Source organism: Anser brachyrhynchus, assembly GCF_964034855.1.
Source record: "Anser brachyrhynchus genome assembly, chromosome: 13".
NCBI lineage: Eukaryota > Metazoa > Chordata > Aves > Anseriformes > Anatidae > Anser > Anser brachyrhynchus.
Genome location: NC_137708.1, coordinates 16,931,220 through 16,948,886, shown reverse-complemented (window position 1 = coordinate 16,948,886; position 17,667 = coordinate 16,931,220). Strand labels below are relative to the sequence as shown.

Genomic DNA, 17,667 nt, shown 5'->3' with positions numbered 1-17,667 from the left:
ACTTATTTTTCCACTCATTCTTAGGTGCTTACTATTCTTAGCTTTTGGTGACAATGACAGAAAGAGGAAAATACATGCAAGTAATTGCTGTGTGGACGCTACCCAAAGACATAGTTCCCTTCCCATATTTTTGTCATATGAAGCATCAGTACTCTGCCTGTCCATGAATACGTGTTGCCTTTGGAGATTTAAAAAAAAAAAACAAACCACCACAAAAGCAACCTTGTCCACACAGATAATAATGTTATTAATGGATTTAGAGAACTACACAAGTAGTGCTCTAAGTCCAAGTATCTCAGAAGTCTTTATGAATAAACGAAAGGTAATCTTTGTAGTCCCCAAAGTGTTAAATACACAGTAGATGACATCTTGGATCCAAAATCTTCTGAAGAAAGGGCTTTTCAAGTAATAAGCATCATGTGTCTAATATGCCGTAAGTGTTCATTTTTCACACGGGAAAATGCGATGCGCAGATTTGCCTATGGACATGCTGCCTCTGGAACAGCCCCAGGAAGTTTCCCTAGGAGTTCTGACTCTGCTGTGTATGGTATATGGCTGTATTTTTCCCTGGATTTTGCTTTCTGCAATTTTTCACATACATGCAACTGTCACCCATCTCCCTCTGAGTCATGTCCTACTTGTTCTTCTCTTCAGAAATTCGCAGGACCCAGCTGTGACTATCATCCAGTGGCCTTATTATTTTGCATTTCTCAGAAGACTAGTGTATTGTAGCTAGAATAGTTTTATTTGTGTATGTCAAAATGTCATTCTCCTTCTTGTGGCAATACTCTGAATCTTCACAGCGAGACTGCAGTAGGGAGATATTTAATGCATGCTTACGACTTAAATAGCCAGGATAGACCGACCCTGTGGCATGGATCACGCTTGCAGAATTCTTGTTCCTTTTACATTGTAAATAACCATGGAGTCTTTAATTTTATTTATATCTCAGGATACGGGTAATAAAGAATCTCTGTTCTCAGTTGTAGTCAAGATTTCTGAGGTGGGGGTAGATCCTGATTGGGGGGGGGAGGGGGTTGTGTTTTCCATGGAGATAAGAATTTGTTCTAGTCACAGTCACGTGAGTCTTGCACAAAATGATTGTTCAAAAGAATATTAGGACAAATGGATTATTCTAGCTTTGTGCTAAAATTCAGCTGCCTGGGTAATCTGGTCTCCTTGATTTAAGTGTCCTTTTTATTGCTTAAATTAAAAAATGCAGAAACAAAACCACAACTCTTCCATTAACATAAAGGGTGCTCTTAGTCCCACTTCCCATATTCTAACATGGTGGTTGTTCTCACATCTTAAAGCTGCAAAGCTAATGTGACTCCAACAACTTGCTAAACAGAGTCAGGTGTTAAGGTGTGGTCTTAGCAGTTGTGCCCCAGATGGCTTTAGGAAGCAGCGAGTTTTTCTTTTCAGCTCAAAGTGCCTGAAACAATGTACGGAGTGTGTTGTGACTTGTGGGAAGGGATTTTATGACATACAGAGGTGCAACACCTGCTGGCATTGTTGTGGCAGATTGTGCAGTGCGGAGGCAGCTGGACCTGACCTAGTCTCAGCCCTGCTGTCAGCAGAGAGAAGATACTACAGTAAACTGTCCATAAAAGCTACATTAGAGGGACCAGACTGGTTCACTCCAAAGCAGCTTTGGGGTAAGCTAACAGCCACAGAGGGTGGGGAACCAGGATACAAAACCACAGGGTGAAGCAGGAAACTGAAGTAAACAGCTGACGCTGTAGATGTCTACTTAAGGCTATCCAAAAGATCTGTACAGAGCTGGCAAATACCACACAGAATCTACAAAGGACCCACATTCCTCTCAAATGGCAGCTGGCATTTGAAGAGGGTGTCCCACACTGACTGAGGGGACAGGAGAGGGCTTTGTTCAGGCAACTGGATCTCATTCAGAAAGACATGAACAAAACCTTACAGTTTCCTTTTTACTGGTCATGATTTTATCCACTGTCTTATCGTGTATGGCTGGTGCAGAAGTTGTTTTGACTATGAAAAGTATGCAAAAATACTGCTAAAGTAAAAATTAAGGCTCCTGTGTAGAAGACTATACAGGTGAGTGTCTGGAACACACCCAGTTATACTGAATGAAATGTCACAATTCCGTCAAAGATCAGTTTTTCTCACTCATTTAGAGGAAAAAAAGCTGGTTGCTCTGCTCCTGCTAAAGAACAGTACAGTAGATTTTAGTTCATGAATGGGGCTCATAAGTGTTGCTTTCAAAGCGTTATACTCCGAGTTTACAATATTGTTAAGGGGCTTTATGTCCATGATGTAGGAAGTTCCATGAAAAAAACCAACCATTTATGTAATTATTTCCCTACTATTTATTCTTTAAGTATTGCTCTGACTGTAACTCCCAAGTAGTTTTTTCCTGCCATATTTCCTTTTTTTGACTAGAACTATTTCTTGATTTCTTTTAGGGAACAGGAAGGAATACTTGAGGTCTTAGGCTCAGTGTGTTCTTTCTTTTTTTTTTTTTTTTTTTTTTTCACAAAGCCTTCCAGCAGGATATCCCATTTTCAAAATAAATACAGCATTTTGTTTTTGGAAAACAGGAAGGGCAGGCCATGGAATGGATGGCAATAAAGATTGTTGCTGAGATTTTCAAACATGGATCTCAAATTTTAACAGAAAGTGTACAGAACAAAAGCATGAACATTCCCTTTTGAAGAAATCCCCAAGAAGAAATCCTAGCAGGAAACGTTAAATGGAATCTGTTTTCAGTCTTTTATCTAAAGATTTATCTTATCCACAAAGTTTGCCACTTTAAATACAGTCTGGGTTGTAAACATGTAGAGAATTCCTTTGTAAACTAACTTTAGATATCAAGTGTGCTGATAAGTGCATGAATAAAAACTAAACAAAGGTTTTATTATGCAGCAAGCATCCAATGTATCTTATTCCTACATTTGTGAGGTTTTTTTTTACTCCTACTAAAGTTGTGGTGGAAAAAAATGAGCCATCTGCTGAAATGCAATTTTGCTCTGTAAATCAACAGGAAAAAATAGCGGCAGCTTCCTCAGAAGAGCTATTCCTCAGGCATGTTCTAATCCTAGTGACAAACCTTTTCTTTTGCTGTGTTTTTTAATTCCCATTAGATTCATACAGCCTGAGAATCTGCTCTGTGGTGATCAATATTCTTTACAAATGAAATGGTTAAGCATTGTTGTTACACTGACAAATTTTGTCTTCAGTCGTACCTGTGATAAAACCTGTCAAGATTATATATCTGGCCAGCTTGAATGCAAAATAGCCTATTGCTTTGTACATTTCTCAGAGGAATTTTGTCTTAGTGGAGGTGCTCAGACATTAATGTTGATTTTGTTTGAGGTTTTAAATAAAATCCCTTTTCATAATACAGCCACGATTTTAACATGCAGATCAATTGAAAATAGCAGCTTTAGTCTAAGCCCCTGTTTGGACGTACAGTCGGTTAGAGTTTTTCTATGGCAGAATACTAGGTGGGGTACTACGGGAACATATCTTCAAAGTATTCTATGAGATTTTAGAAATTCCTTCATTGTCAAATGTTACCAGTTTCATCAAGTCAAATCAGAGGCCAAGGATGGCATTAGCTGACAGGTACTTACTTTTTCATTAGCATAGATATGTTATGCTTACACCACGTCTGCGGACTGAGCTGGGAACATCCTTCTCCCCCAGTCTGCACAGAAATACGTGTCAGTGTAATGATACAGATCTTGGCACAGCAGCAGTTGCATGCATTTAGGTGTTTTCTAGCCATTCAGTAACAACAGTCTTTTTTATCAGCAGCCTTATTTATCAGGAGTTTATGATGTGGATATGGCTACTTACCAGAGTGCCTCCATTTGGTTATTGTTTGTAATACTAAATCTTGTGAACAACTCTTGCAAGGAAAACATTCTATGCATGTAATAAATACTTCTGGGGTCTTTTCCTGTCTCATCCAGAAAGCTTCATTTTATAAAATCTTGGTTTAGCTACTACTCTGCTGACTGATCCTCTGAGGCAAAAATTTCTGGCATAGAAATCTCTCTGTTACTTTTAAACGTATGTCGTTCTAAAAGCAGGTTTCAGGAAAAACTTGCCAGTTTTGCTTACTGGACTGTTTTGAATACAACACGAGTGCAGTACGGTGAGATCTTCCTTGCTCGAGAAATTCTTGGAAAGGAAACAGGAAAAATCTTTTGAAAGGGCTGGGTGGTCCTAAGGACTAGTGGAAAACTGCAGCTTCTGCTTCTGGAACAGTGTAGTGAATATTACTAATTATCTTACTAATAGTACTATTGTAAACAAGAGAAGAGTGGCATCTCTCTCCTGCTTGTAACTACTAACTGATTCATGAACACATCAGTGGTGAGGGATATAATTTGGTTTCAAGACACGTCAAAGAGATATTCCAGGTTCACTGAATGCATCTGATTTTGCTTAATGAATAGGTGACAACAAAAAAAATGCTCCAGCTGGTGATCAATGCTGCTTTTTCAGCAAACGATCCTGTTGCTATGAGAGACAGCAGGGAATCTCAGCTAGCTGCAGTGGCGCAGTTTGATCCAAACCCAATATAGAAGGTTTGTTCTTGCCAGATGATGCAGTCTAAGTGTGTTTGAGGATGTACAAGGCCTGCTGAAGACTTGATAAAATATTTCTTCCATTGGGATGCCAGCAGAAATAAAGAACCAGACTTATTTGTGATGTAGATTTACAAAGAATAATGGCAAATTAAGGACTGGCTTTAAAGTGAGAAGATTATGGATGGGTAGGATCACTGAGTGTTTGCATATCCCGCATGCCTCATGGATCAGTGAAGAGAAACTTATGCACAAAGACCTGTAGGTCTTTACAAAGACCTGGTGAAACATCAAAGGGAAAGGCTTTTATTTATAAATCATTCAATGAAATGTCAATACATAATAGGAAGAGATAAAGGAAACACTCCATTTACCCCCTTTCTTAGGCATTATGCCAAAAAATGCTAGAAGAGGTCCAGGATTCTTTGAGCCCAGAGTACTGTTTGAATCTCTGTTTAACAGTGAATGCTTTGAAGAGAGTTATGAAAAAACAACATGCATATCAAGTCACACAGTCTTTAAATGAGGAAGATGAGAATGGATTGTAGTTTTGTTAGTGTCTATAGACCTAGAGTATTTTCTCCTGTTAGTTCCAGTTCCGTCCATTGAAGGTCTAAGCAAACCGTTTTGTGATGGTGTCTGAGCTTCTCATACGGAACTTTAGAACTTGCATCTTTATTCTAGGACCAGCGTGAGCTTCTTCAAATGCTTTTAGGCCCTGACCGTACACTGAAATCCAGTGAAATCCTAAAATAAATGCTATGCAAAAATGCGATGAGAGATGTTTTCCACTAAGAGTTAGTAGATGGTATTCGTGTCAAAGATACTTTATAGCTGAAACACAACTGGGTGCACAACTCACAGAAAGCAGCTCCCTTGTGCTTCTCTATTTGTAGTCAAACTGAAATTCAAATGTAGAAAAGGTTGACTATCAAATTGTTTGATTAGTTCCAGCCTGTACAGCTATTTTACAATATCAACAAAACACTGTCACAAATAAATAAATCTGTGACAAGAAGAGCCTTGTTAAAATATGCGAATGTTGTCCTGGATGTGGTATCTGTAGCCCCAACTCACCTGCACAGTGCAACTGCTCAGAGCAGACTGGGGCGAAAAAGAGTTATTTCAAGCTGTTCCTTTCTTATTTTGGCTGGTGGAAGCATGCTTAGGAATTGAGAGAAAGAAAATGAAACCTTTGCAGACTTTTTTAAACACTGTCCTTTTATTTTTCTTTCATGAATAGTGTAAATATTATCAAAGAAAAAAGGCACCTTATTTTGAACTGATCTTCGTTTGACAATAATCAGCAACATCTTCAGCAAATTCTAATGCAATTTGGAAAAAACCAACACTTCTCTGTGATTAGAGGAGTGCAACTGTAGGATAAAGAATAAATTGTTTGCACATTTGTTATGTCATATAGGAGATGGAAGCTAATATTGCTCCCTTCTGGTGATACTGTAAAGAGGCTAACTAACTTCCAGGTCTCCTGGGGCAACATAGTATAGAAAAAATACAGCTTCTCACTCAGAGTTTAGTAATCCTTAAAAGGATTATCAGAATAGCTGTGAGCCTACCAAACTATCACTAGCCTACAGGAAAAGCAGTTTATAAAAGAGTTATTTTAGTGACACAGTCAAATCTGGTGCTCAGAATAATTTTGCTGTGCAGACAAGAAATAATTTTCTATTACATTTCAAGTAATGTTACTTTTCCTGTCAGCATAGGTGTGTTAGTTAAGGTGGTGATTTTTGGGGGTCACCTTCCTAGCAGTTAGGTAGTCCAGAAAGCTACCAAAAAGTGATGTAAGTTTCATATTCTTTTGCACCTCCCATTGGACTGCTGTTGAGGTCAGGTCCTCCTGCCGCGTTATGGGAGGGAGCATGCTAACCTCATTTTATTGCTTTGGCACAGCAGCGTTGGCAGTAAAAACATAAAACAAATCTGTACAAGGAGATCTGGTGCCTTCTGAGGTCAGAGGAAGACGTGCATCCAGCTTGAATCGTGACAATCTGCCAGGTCAGTAATGAGGGCTAGAGTTCAGGGCAGCGCTCGGAAAGCTCAGCGTAAAGGAGGACTCAGCACAGCCCAAGAAATGGGGTTGTGAGGGCTGGTGTTGTCCATAACAAATTCCTGCCAAAGCTTGGGTTTTCAGTTGTATTTTCACGTCATGGGAGTGGTCTTGTACAAAATACAGACTGTGCTAAGCTGGGTATGATTTCAGCTTCAGCTGAGCTGCTTGCTCTTCTCAGCTGAGTCACCTCCCCGTCCACCCCCTCTTTTCACTGCAACCAGAGGGCAGATGGTTGTTGCTAGAATTAGCCAGGCACTACACCACCTGCTGCACGTTTCTGTATGTTCATTAGCTTTGCAGCCATCTTTTGGCAAGTGAGGGGGAGGAAGGGCAAGGGACTTTTTTCGTGCTGTTCTGTACTACATAGTCCCTTTGAGGAGCCCTTCCCTGTGCTCAGCAGGTACCGTGCTTTGCCCACAGGAGAAAGCCCAACAAAGCAAGCAAGCTTGTGTATGACAGCAGACCTTCTTTAGCCCCATACTGGAATGTGACAGAACACAGCTGCCTAATAGCATTGGTTTTGGGGTAAATAAGGGTGCTACAGACCACCAGGCATTGCTGTGACATCAGATCCCTTTGCAGCATCACCTCTCTGACTACGCAGGTGGAACTGACAGTCACAGGCATTTTTAGGGGGCTTTGTGCTCCCCCTGTGTCGAAGTGCTGTCTCCTGCCCTTGTCAGTAAGTGTCAAGAGCAGGCAGCAGGGATGCTGCTGGTCATCAAAGAGACAGAAGCAGCAGCAAAACTTATCTCACATCTGGAAGTTTATGTTTGATAACGCCATGTCGTTTCAATCCTTATCTTACTAGATCCTCCCCTGCTAGGAAATAAGGATACCTTAAGTTATCCTGTTGGGTAAATTAATGCAGTAGTTTTTCCTGGTAGATTCGGGACTATATCATGTTTTGGGACTGTATCATGCTCGTGTTTTGTTCATGTTTATCAATTCCATTTCCATAACCAAGTGGACTAGGAATGTGTTCATTTGTAAATTAGAACCTGTGGCTGTGGGGTGATTATTTGACTTGCGGGAGTGATTTTTAGGTACATGTTTATAGAGCAAATATATTAATCTAGCCCCATTTTTGATGTATTGAGTAGTTGTTTGCCACTCGTTGCCCTCTTCTTTACAGTAAGTCAACATTCTTGATCCTCATATGCTTCCTATCAAGTAGGTTTTATTCCCATTTTGAGGTAGTAGAAATTTAGGCACAGAAGAGCTTAATTGCCTCTTTCAGAATTTAGAAACTCTGCTCTAGGTCCACAAGCGGGCTTTATCTGAGTCCACATTGCCTTTTTGCAGAGCTAGATTGGAGCAGTGCTAATTGCAGCTGATGTTTCTTTGAAATTAAACCATTAAGAGGTTGCTGTTCCTTCCCTTTCTCATTTAATCCATATGGACAGTACGTGTTTCAGATGAAGGGGATTGCTGCTATCATCAAAATGTAGAGATTTATCTTGGAGCAACTGCCATCATCATTCTAAAAATGTTTAACTTTTCAATTGCAGATTGTTAAGAAATAATGCACAAACCATGTGGACTGAGCTCAGAAAAATAATACAGTTAATCTCTGTTGTTATCATCATCTTCTGTTCCAATGACTTGTTAGTTTAGAACATGAAAACTGATGAAAAATGAATCTGATGGCCGACGCTGAAGCTCTGCAGCAATTTCTTGCTAGTAAGATACCTTATTCTGTATTACCAGTGCGCAGAAATGCTTAGCAACACCCTTACAATGAGAGAGAGACACAGCTTGTATTGTATACTATAGCCTTTAATATTTTATCTAGGGCTCTTTTGTAACTGGAACTTTTACATTCGTGGTTTGTGGCTTTGGACTTTTGAATTATGACTTAAATATGTTTTAGATTGCTGACAAGTGTTTGTAGCTTTTGTTGTATGGAGTAGCAGTTCTGCTAAGCATTAATTAGGTAATTATTGAGGTGATTGGCTACAATGATTCCAGCGGTATTTCTCAGCTGCACTTTTGTGTTTGTCACCCTCAGCCTTTCCACAGAGCAGCTGTCTTCTCTGGCAGTGCTTAGCACTTGGGATGAGTGGTTAACAGGTTGCAGTTGCAGCTCAAGCAGCTGGCAGTTTCAAGTGGGGGCGCCAGTAATTCGGGTGTGAGGTTTTTTTATTAATAGTATTTGTCTGATAAAAGTCGAATTCAGAAGTTGAGACCAAAAGTTTGGGAATCCCTAACTTCAGCGTTTTCTGCCTTAGCAGCAGTTGATCTTTTATCTTTGATGTAGCTATGAAAGCATTTCTTTTTTGTACCTGAAAGTGCTAGTGTTGCTGCTCACTCTATAGGCAGATGGTAAATTTCATTTCTTTTGCTAAAGAGCTTACAGTCTAATAGGTAACTCAGCCAAAAAGTGGGAGAAGAAAAACAGAGAGAGAACATTATTTACTGAGTATGGCAGCAGAGCTGGGTCAGAAGCATCGCTTAAGGAAGGACATCACCAGCTCAAGGGTATGCAGAACAGATTCCAGTCCAGAGCAGAACTCAGGACCTCTGACTTTGAACACATTGCTCTAGTCTGTAAGTTTACTAGAAGCTGTGTTGCATTGCCCATCTCCTTATGTACCATCTACACCAGGAATAAAAGGAGTAAGTTAGTGCCAGCCACCACCAAATCAGAGCAATATCATTTTATGCTTGCATTGTTTTGGTCAAAATGACACTGTGATATGTGGCCTACTTATGGAATCTCAGGTGTACTGATTTCTTGCCACATCACAGTTGCTCCATTATTTTGGCTGGGGATTAGTGTGGAGGAAGGTTTTCTCAAAGCTTTCAACTTAAATCTCTCATCTCCAAAGAAAATCAGAGGAATAAAAATCATTTCTTTAAGGTTGGATACTCAGCCTTTGCAATAGAAAATCAAACTGAACCAGCCTCCCTTTGGAACGAGACAGGCTGCTGAGTTTCTGACCTCTTGTGGACAATTATGACACTGTGGTATTTTTTATGAGTGGAATTTATATCTTAGATTTGAAGTCTTGGCCAGGGTTCAAGAGTAAATAACATAGACTTTGATTTGCCCGTGTTCAATCTTAAGATGGAAAATTATTACTAAATAGTCAGTAGGTGTTGTGAACTGTTTTGTATAGCTGCATTCCTCTGTTGCCTACCTGCACCAAAAACCCGGTAAAATGCTCAGCACCGTTCCTATTGACCCAGAGGAAGGTTAGATCTGACCATTTAAAGTTTTATTTCCACCAGGACAGTAGGTAATAACCACACTGAGTCCTCCAAGTTTGCATGTGATGACATGGATGCTCATCTAAGTGAGGAATATTATGTTTTATTCCCAGATGGTATGGGAGCATAGTTACAGTCATCTTTTTAGCATAGTAGAGGTGGTCATGAAGTGTTTCCAGAGTTTCTTGAAAAACCAATTCTGGCCTCAACCCAAGGAGTCTTCTGTTTTACAGTCTTCTGCACAGTCTGACAAGTTCTTCATGTGGCCTGAACTTGGTCAACGTGAGTTAGCGCTAATCCCAGGATGGTGCAATCAGGAGGAATCACTGAATCTGAAAACAGTCTTTAGCCTACATCAGTCTGTCTTGGAGTTCAGGTGAAGAGAAATCAAGCTGCAGAAAAGCCTGTGCCTCTGATTCCAAGGACAGAAGTTTATTTGGAGATTTTGTTCACATATAGGTAAATCTGAAGATACAGCTAGGTAATTTTTAATGTCACTTTTTGAATAACATTATAATTGAGATGACCTGTAATGAATATTGCTTTAGCAAAGTCCTTTACTTAATTTTGTTGAGTATCTTCTTTTTCTCTGGAGCAAGATGCTTTTTTCTTGTAGACTAAAACACCTTCCCACTCTGCATCTGTTGTATACTGATCTGTATCAGTACTGTTGATAAGAAATAATGTAAAAATAACAACATTAAAAAGGAAGCTTATAATTTTCAGACTTGAAATCATTTGAAATTCATGTTTTAATCTCTAAGTATTTGATTAAATTAATGAAGAACATGCATGAAAAACAATTTTTCATGCAAAATTGTTCTGATCAATACTGAGTCTTCAGGACGAAAAGAAAATCTATGGAGTAGATGCTTCATTTTTGTTACCTTTCAGCACCATTACCACCAAAGATCTGATGTTATTCCCCAATATCATCTTTTCCTGTCATATGTATCTCCACTTAGAAATGCTGCAGGGCTGAGCACAGAGAGAAACAACAAATGGTGTTGTGTAGTGGTGTGATACCAGCACACAGATAAGCTTTCACTAATCAGGGCAAAGATCTGTTCAGCAGAAAGGACAGGAAAGTTGTATGGAGACACAGATAAGAGGATCAGCAAACAAGATCTGTGTTTTTTTCCATTTAGGCAAGAGTTTTCTAGGAGGCAGAAAAACTTCCTTGCGCTGCTCGTAGGACTTGTTTCCTACACAAAACAGCCTCATCATTTGTCTGTTCGCAGAGGTGGGCAATACAAAATACATCTTGGGTTGAATTCAAGAATGAAGCTCCAGAACAGGCATTCGGTAGGAGCAGCAGAGGCAAGCAATGTACCTAGCTTTAAATTAAAGCTTAACTTGTTAACAGGATTATGTACAGAGGACTGCACTCAAGTGATGTCCTTTTCAATCCAGTGTCCCCAAATCACGGAGCATGTGTCACCAGTAATTGGCAAGTGCTTACAGAGGGCACAAAAATGCTTGTAAAAATAAACTTGTGGTGCCACACAGATTACATAATGACAATTTCCATGTCAGGGGCTGTAAAGACCTGTGTCACTCACGGCTCTGCTACTTCGAAGTCAGATGTTGTAACTGTGTAACGGCACTTAGGCTCTGGGAGAGAGGAAAGGGGAAGTGCCAAAGGCATCATGCCTGAAGATCTCACTTGGTATCTCTACACAGTTTGACAAGGCCCAGGCTCCCTTTTGGGGGTTTCCCCAATGGGTTGCTTTTCTTCTCCCTTGTGTAGTATTGAAAGCAAGGACCTGACCTCCCACAGCCATGTGCCACATTCACAAGGCATTTCAATACACATATAGAAGATGTTTTGAGTGAATGAGGAGATCCTGGCTTTGCTGCAGCTCCTTTCTGCCAGTGGAGCTGACCTAGCATGGCAGCAAAGCTGCTGGAAGGCTCCCGAGAAGAATAGTGTGGCTTGAGGAACATCACAGTGGGTACATGTCAGATTGATGTCTTCAGACTGCAGGAGCCATGCCAGTGGCACATCGTATGCAGAAGAAAGCATTAGAAATTTTCATACCTCATTTGTTCCCCAGTATCACAGTAGTGCATAGGATCAGTGCAATCGGGAACACATGAAAGCCTCTCTAAGTGCTTCTGTGACTTTCAGTGGATGTCATCTTCCAGATGGAAGTATACCCCCAGGATACAGAGGCAGGAACCACAAACTCAGTGCTTCTCTGTCTCAGTAGATTGCTTAGAGGAAAAGCTTGATTTAGACGTTGAGACTTGGTTAATTTTGATACCTGTGAAAAGAAATGAAGGTAAAGTCCTCCAACAGGGGTTGGCCCTTGCTGAGTGCATATAATTTACAGTGCTACAAAAGTGGCAGAAACTTTCCAGAACTGGCATGCAGCATTGGCTCATACTTTCAAGGCAACATGCAAATGCTAAAACTTAAAAATAAATAAGTAAATAAATGAAAATAAGCTCACAACTCCTTCGCTTGACATTTAAGTTTCAAGATCAAGATTAGGAGAAGCAAATCAGAATACCTGCATTTAAAATCAGGTGGTGCTCTACTGGTACCACTTAAGGATGGATGAGTAACTCTCAGCTCAGTAGAGGAGTTTGACCAACAAAATCTATTTTCAGGAGAGGTACCTTCATTAAGCGTTTACTTATATTTGTGTTCACAGTGGATCTATATGACAGACATTATGGGCTATGAGTGTTTTATAAGGTGGCCTGTCTGTTTCAGCAGGCATAGGTCCTGCCTCTCCTCTGTTTCTTCAGCTGCCTCCTGATTGAGCCTAATCAGGCAATACGAAAGTCAGCAGGCTGCTCTGATTGAGAGAGATGTCAGGAAAACTCCGAATCAAAGACTGTAGGAAACAAATGATCACCTAGAGCTGGCGCTGCAGAAAGGACAGATCTCACAAGACAGGTTAGAAGAGACTGTAATGAAGGTAATTTGATTACCTTTTTCTGTTTAAGAAATCAAAGTACTGAGTCAAAGGACTTGTTCAAAGTCAGCCTTTCCTAGGACAGAGGCCCTGACAGCAGCAATCCTGTGATGTAAAGATATTGCCTCCATCATCTTATTTTACACAGGCTAAACACCCAGACTTAGAGATGACTCGATCACTACTGAGCTGAGACCGGACTGCTCCAATGAAACAAGCTGGTGCCCAAACAGCTTCCAGAGACCATTAGAACTCCTAGCTGGGGGAGGGAAAAGGTAACAGGCTGCAGGCATTTTTAAAACTCCTGTTTCCCTTCTCAGCTTGAAATCCTCTATCATTTGGCACCCCTGCCTATGGCAGGCGGGTTGGAGTTAGATGATCTTTAAGGTCCCTTCCAACCCAAGCCATTCTGTGATTCTTTATAGCTGGATGAGGAATGAAGCTGAACCGAGAGCTGTTTACAGATACAAAACGAAGGGTGTGGTGGTAAAGGTTATCCGACTTTCTCAAACATACCATAGAGGTAACGTGCATCCACGTGTGCAAACAAATGACATAAACTTGAAATAAATACAGTGCTTCAGGAGCTGGCCTGCTGTACTAGTGAAGCTGAATGAACAAAGGAAAGGATTGTAATACCTCCCAGGGTTATCTGAGCTGCTGTGTCTAGTTTTGGCCTCCCTAGGTTTCCGGAGGCTGCTGTTAGCAGAAGGCAGCAGCACAGTGGTGGGTGGAGCAGTTCCCTTCCTGGCAGGTCTGCCAGAGAAGCCTGCTACAGCGCACGTCATCTCCTACCTCTAGGGCTGCCGTGCAGGTGAGCAGGTGGGCCAGCTGGATGCTGATCAAGAGGAAATTCCTGCAGTATTTGTTGGAGAAAACCTTAAATAACTTTCTCTTTTCCTGTTATGCCTTGAGTGTTTAGGAGATGCAGGGACAAAGTCCTGCTAATCCTGAGGGGTCATCAGGTGCCATTTGGAAATATCTCAGCAGTCTTAGCCCCAGATGAACTTTCTTGCACAGTCCTGTGCAGTGACTGAGAGTGGTGGGAGAGAAGTAAAGCCTCAGCTACTCCAAAGGCAGCTGTGCAAGGAAAAAGCAAAAGAGAGGTGTATTTCTTAGGCCCAAGCAAACACAGTGTCCTCCCATTTGACTGTAACAGATATATACAGCACTATATGTCAGGATTAATTGTCCCGTGGAATATGTCACCGTTGCATGCTACTTGATTCTGAAATGCCAGGCTGTTTGAGGATGCAGTCGTTAATGTATTTAAATAATAATGGAATAATGTGAACCAAAAATATAGGTGTATTTGTTTACTTTATAAAATGTGACTGTAGATCTTTCTGTATTACAGCCATTTAAAAGTCTGTATTAATGGCTACACCAATCCACTAGTGAAAACCATCAGACAATCCTGTTTGGCTAGCAGAAGCTTATGCAGTAAATAAAATATGTATGTCTCTTAACCATTACTTAGAAAACCACATGGCACTTGCTTGCTAAACAGTAGATGTCAACAATACAGTGAATGCTGATATGCAGAAATAATATATTCCTGTACTTAGGTATTCATCTAGAATAGATGTAGAATTCCAGCTTGTCATTGCCAGTGGTCTTACAAATACTGACAGGATTTTTTGTTCTAGCTTAGTAAGCAGAAATGTACCAAAAAGTTTAAGTAAAGAAAACAAAGTCCCAGCTCCAACACTTTACAGTTTAATTCAAACACATCAGAGATAATTTGCTAGCTTCTTGGAGGATGCCGTATGAGGTCATTTTCTTATCTCAGATAACTGTAATTTTGTGACTGCAGTGGCATTACTTCAGATTAACACACCTGAAAGTCTAGTTTGATCCCTTGCCTTTGAGATTGATCAGTCAAAGTAATTGTAGGCATTACAGCAACAAGTATTTTGCTGGTTTGAAGAACATTATCACGTTGGAGTGAAAAAATCTTACATTGAGTCAGTTGGTCCCATCCCAGGTTATAGTTAAGGAGTTTCAAAACCTCCCAAGTACCTTATGCTTGCTATGGGGTAATGGCATAGTAGGTGTTAAAGGTTTGTGCCTTTTTGCCCCCTTTTTTTTTTTTCAATCAGATTTCACTGAAATAGATAACTAAGAGGCTGAGAATTTTGATTGTTTTTTGGGAGGTATATTTCTTTAGGAAGAGAGCTGAAGAAATTCTAAGTCTCTGCTTTGCCTTCTTCTGAAAAGAGGTTTTAGTTATTAAATCTTATATCAATTTGAATTAGATAGGCTTCAATATCTATTTTATTTGCTGCTTAGAGTAGTATCCCAGTATCAGCCTACAGAATGTCTCTGGTTTAAAAAAAAAAAAAAAAGTGAATGCAGAGCTCTAAATTCAACAGCTAAAAATGGCCATTTCGTCAGTTCAGTTTTGCAAAATTAGTAAATATATAGAAATCAAGAGCTTACTGATGTTCCAATGCAGAACAAAAATAATTTCCAAACGTGAGAAGGTATTGTGAATGAAGTTAACATTCAAGCAGCTCTGTCATGTTCCTTTGGTCAGTATTATTTATAAAAGCTTTTATTTTCCAGGGACATCCCTTCACCCTTATATTTTTAAATAAACATTGTACTGGAGTAATCAGTGGGACCAAACTAGTATGATTTAAATCTTTATATTGGTAGGTGTTATCACAGAATACCCTGAGCTGGAAGGGACCCACAAGGATTGTTTTCTGGATCCCAGAAGGATTCAACAAAAAAGAAAAAAGTGAAAAGAAAAGTGAAATCATATGTCTAAGAGCATTCAGATACTTCTCGGGCTCCGTCAGGCTTGAAACTGTGACCACTGCCCTGGGGTGCCTGTTCTGGTTCTCTGCTTTAGTAGCTCCTAGATCCTTTCTGTGAGTCTGCACTTGAGAAGATTGCTTTTGTCTTTCCATCTCACTTTGAGACCTGAATCCAAAATTCATGAAGAGAGTGCAATTCAGAGACTTGGTAATCATCCTTGCTTATCAGCTTAGCTTATCAGCTTGAGACACAAACAAAGCATCCCAAAGATATTTCCATAGCCTAGCATGACTCTGCGTTGCTAAAGCCTCTGCTGTGTCAGAGCTCAAAGCTAACCCATGGAAAACAAAGTGTGTCTTAGAAGGAGGTTCATTTCAGAAGCTGAGAGAGTCTGGGAGCATTCCAGAATTGGTTTAGTCTGCCTCTGGGAAGGCTTGCTTACCAGTAGCTAGGGAACAATTCAGTGGCAGCAACAGCTTGTTTCTCAAAGATTTAACTCTGTATTTGTGGTGCTTACGAGGATAAAGAAGTAACTTCTAGTGATCACTTTGAATAAAAGTTTCATGAACACAAATAGCTAATGTGAAAGGAGTTTAAATGTGTCATCCAGAAACAATTCACCAACCAGTCTGAAACAGTAAGCAAAAAAGCAATAAAAATACCACAAGCACTGATGTGCTTGAAGAAGATACTAAACGTGATTGTACTGGCCAGGCATGAATATCCCTATATTGTCTTCTCATGCCTCACATGAGCTCACAAGCTCACAAATCAAAGCCTAGTTACCTTTTAAAATTACGCCTTTAACATTAGACTTCTGATTTACTCTCTCCTACTCACATTCTTCAGCCTCAGATAAATAATAACTGTCATGAATCAGACCTCTTTTGCTCCAGAATTCAAAGTACCACACCTACTTAGCCCAGTAGGATAGAGGGAACAAACTCAAGATAAAAGCATCGATAATCTGCCAGTATAGGAAGATTGGGGTCTTTTGAGAAGTGTTTAGGACTATCTAGCAATAGTAAGCAGGTGAAATACCACTGTTGCTTGCTCTAAGAAGGAATTTTATCTGCCATCTGGCACTGCATCTTCTCATGAGGACCTTTAGCATATTCAGTGGAGAAGAGGATTTTTCTGAGTCTTACTAAATTTTGCCTTATATGATAGCACTTACTTAATTTTGAGCTATATGGTAGGGTCAAGACCCCTTTGCACTTAAAGAACAGTCAGTATTCTGGTGTCTTGATGCATAAAAGGACATATGGACAGAAGGGGATACAAAATTAACAGTACAGCTAAGAGATGCTAGTCAAGTCAATTAATTTTAGTATTCTGGGATCACAGGTAGAAATTGATACCCTAAATTTAAGTTTTCTTTCTCAGGTACAAGACCATTCTTTGTGGACAGGACCAAGAAAAGAAGAGTATCACTACCCAGTATATAATAACTACTTTTGCACCTAGCTGAACCTGAAGTAAAAATGAGCCAAAGAAAGAAGTGGTAGGAGGTTAAATCTGTCAGGTCACTTAAAATGTACATCGTTTTAACTGGGGAAGTAATTCAGATCATTAAGGGGACTAATAGTAAAAAAAAAAAAACCCTTTGGATAAAGCAGTTTTTCTTGGGAACACATTGATCTTGATATAGGGAAGCTGTAGAATTGGGTGTATTGTATCACTCACAAAGACCTTGTTGAACTCGGTGCCTGGCAACATTCAGGAGCTACGTGAGTGACCTATTTTGATTTCACCAGAGGGTGAAGTAGCTGCCTAGTCAGTCACCTTGGTATAGAAGTTGTCCTGATTAACAGACATCACAAAGGCAGCAACTGGAAATACTGCTAAACTTACTGCATACTAGCAGAACTTTTTCAATGGCAGTATTTGCATTTAAATTAGGAAGTCAGACGTGTTATAGTGCAGTAGAGTGGTTCCAAAGTACAGAGCATTAATCACTGAAAAGGGAAAGCAGCATTGCCTACCCACTTTTACAGCCACTACTGGAACATCCACCCATAAAGCAGATGCCATTTTGTGACTTGGACTGTACTCCATAGATCCTCAATTCCTGTACAAGAGGCCTTGCCTTCCTATTCAAGCAACAGCATTT

The 17,667-nt window shown here is 40.1% G+C and overlaps 1 protein-coding gene across 1 annotated transcript in view; it reads left to right on the top strand.

Moving 5' to 3' along the window:
• LOC308177135 (uncharacterized protein) overlaps window positions 1-17,667 on the top strand; it is a 302,639-nt gene that overhangs the window by 54,285 nt on the left and 230,687 nt on the right. The window lies entirely within an intron of this gene.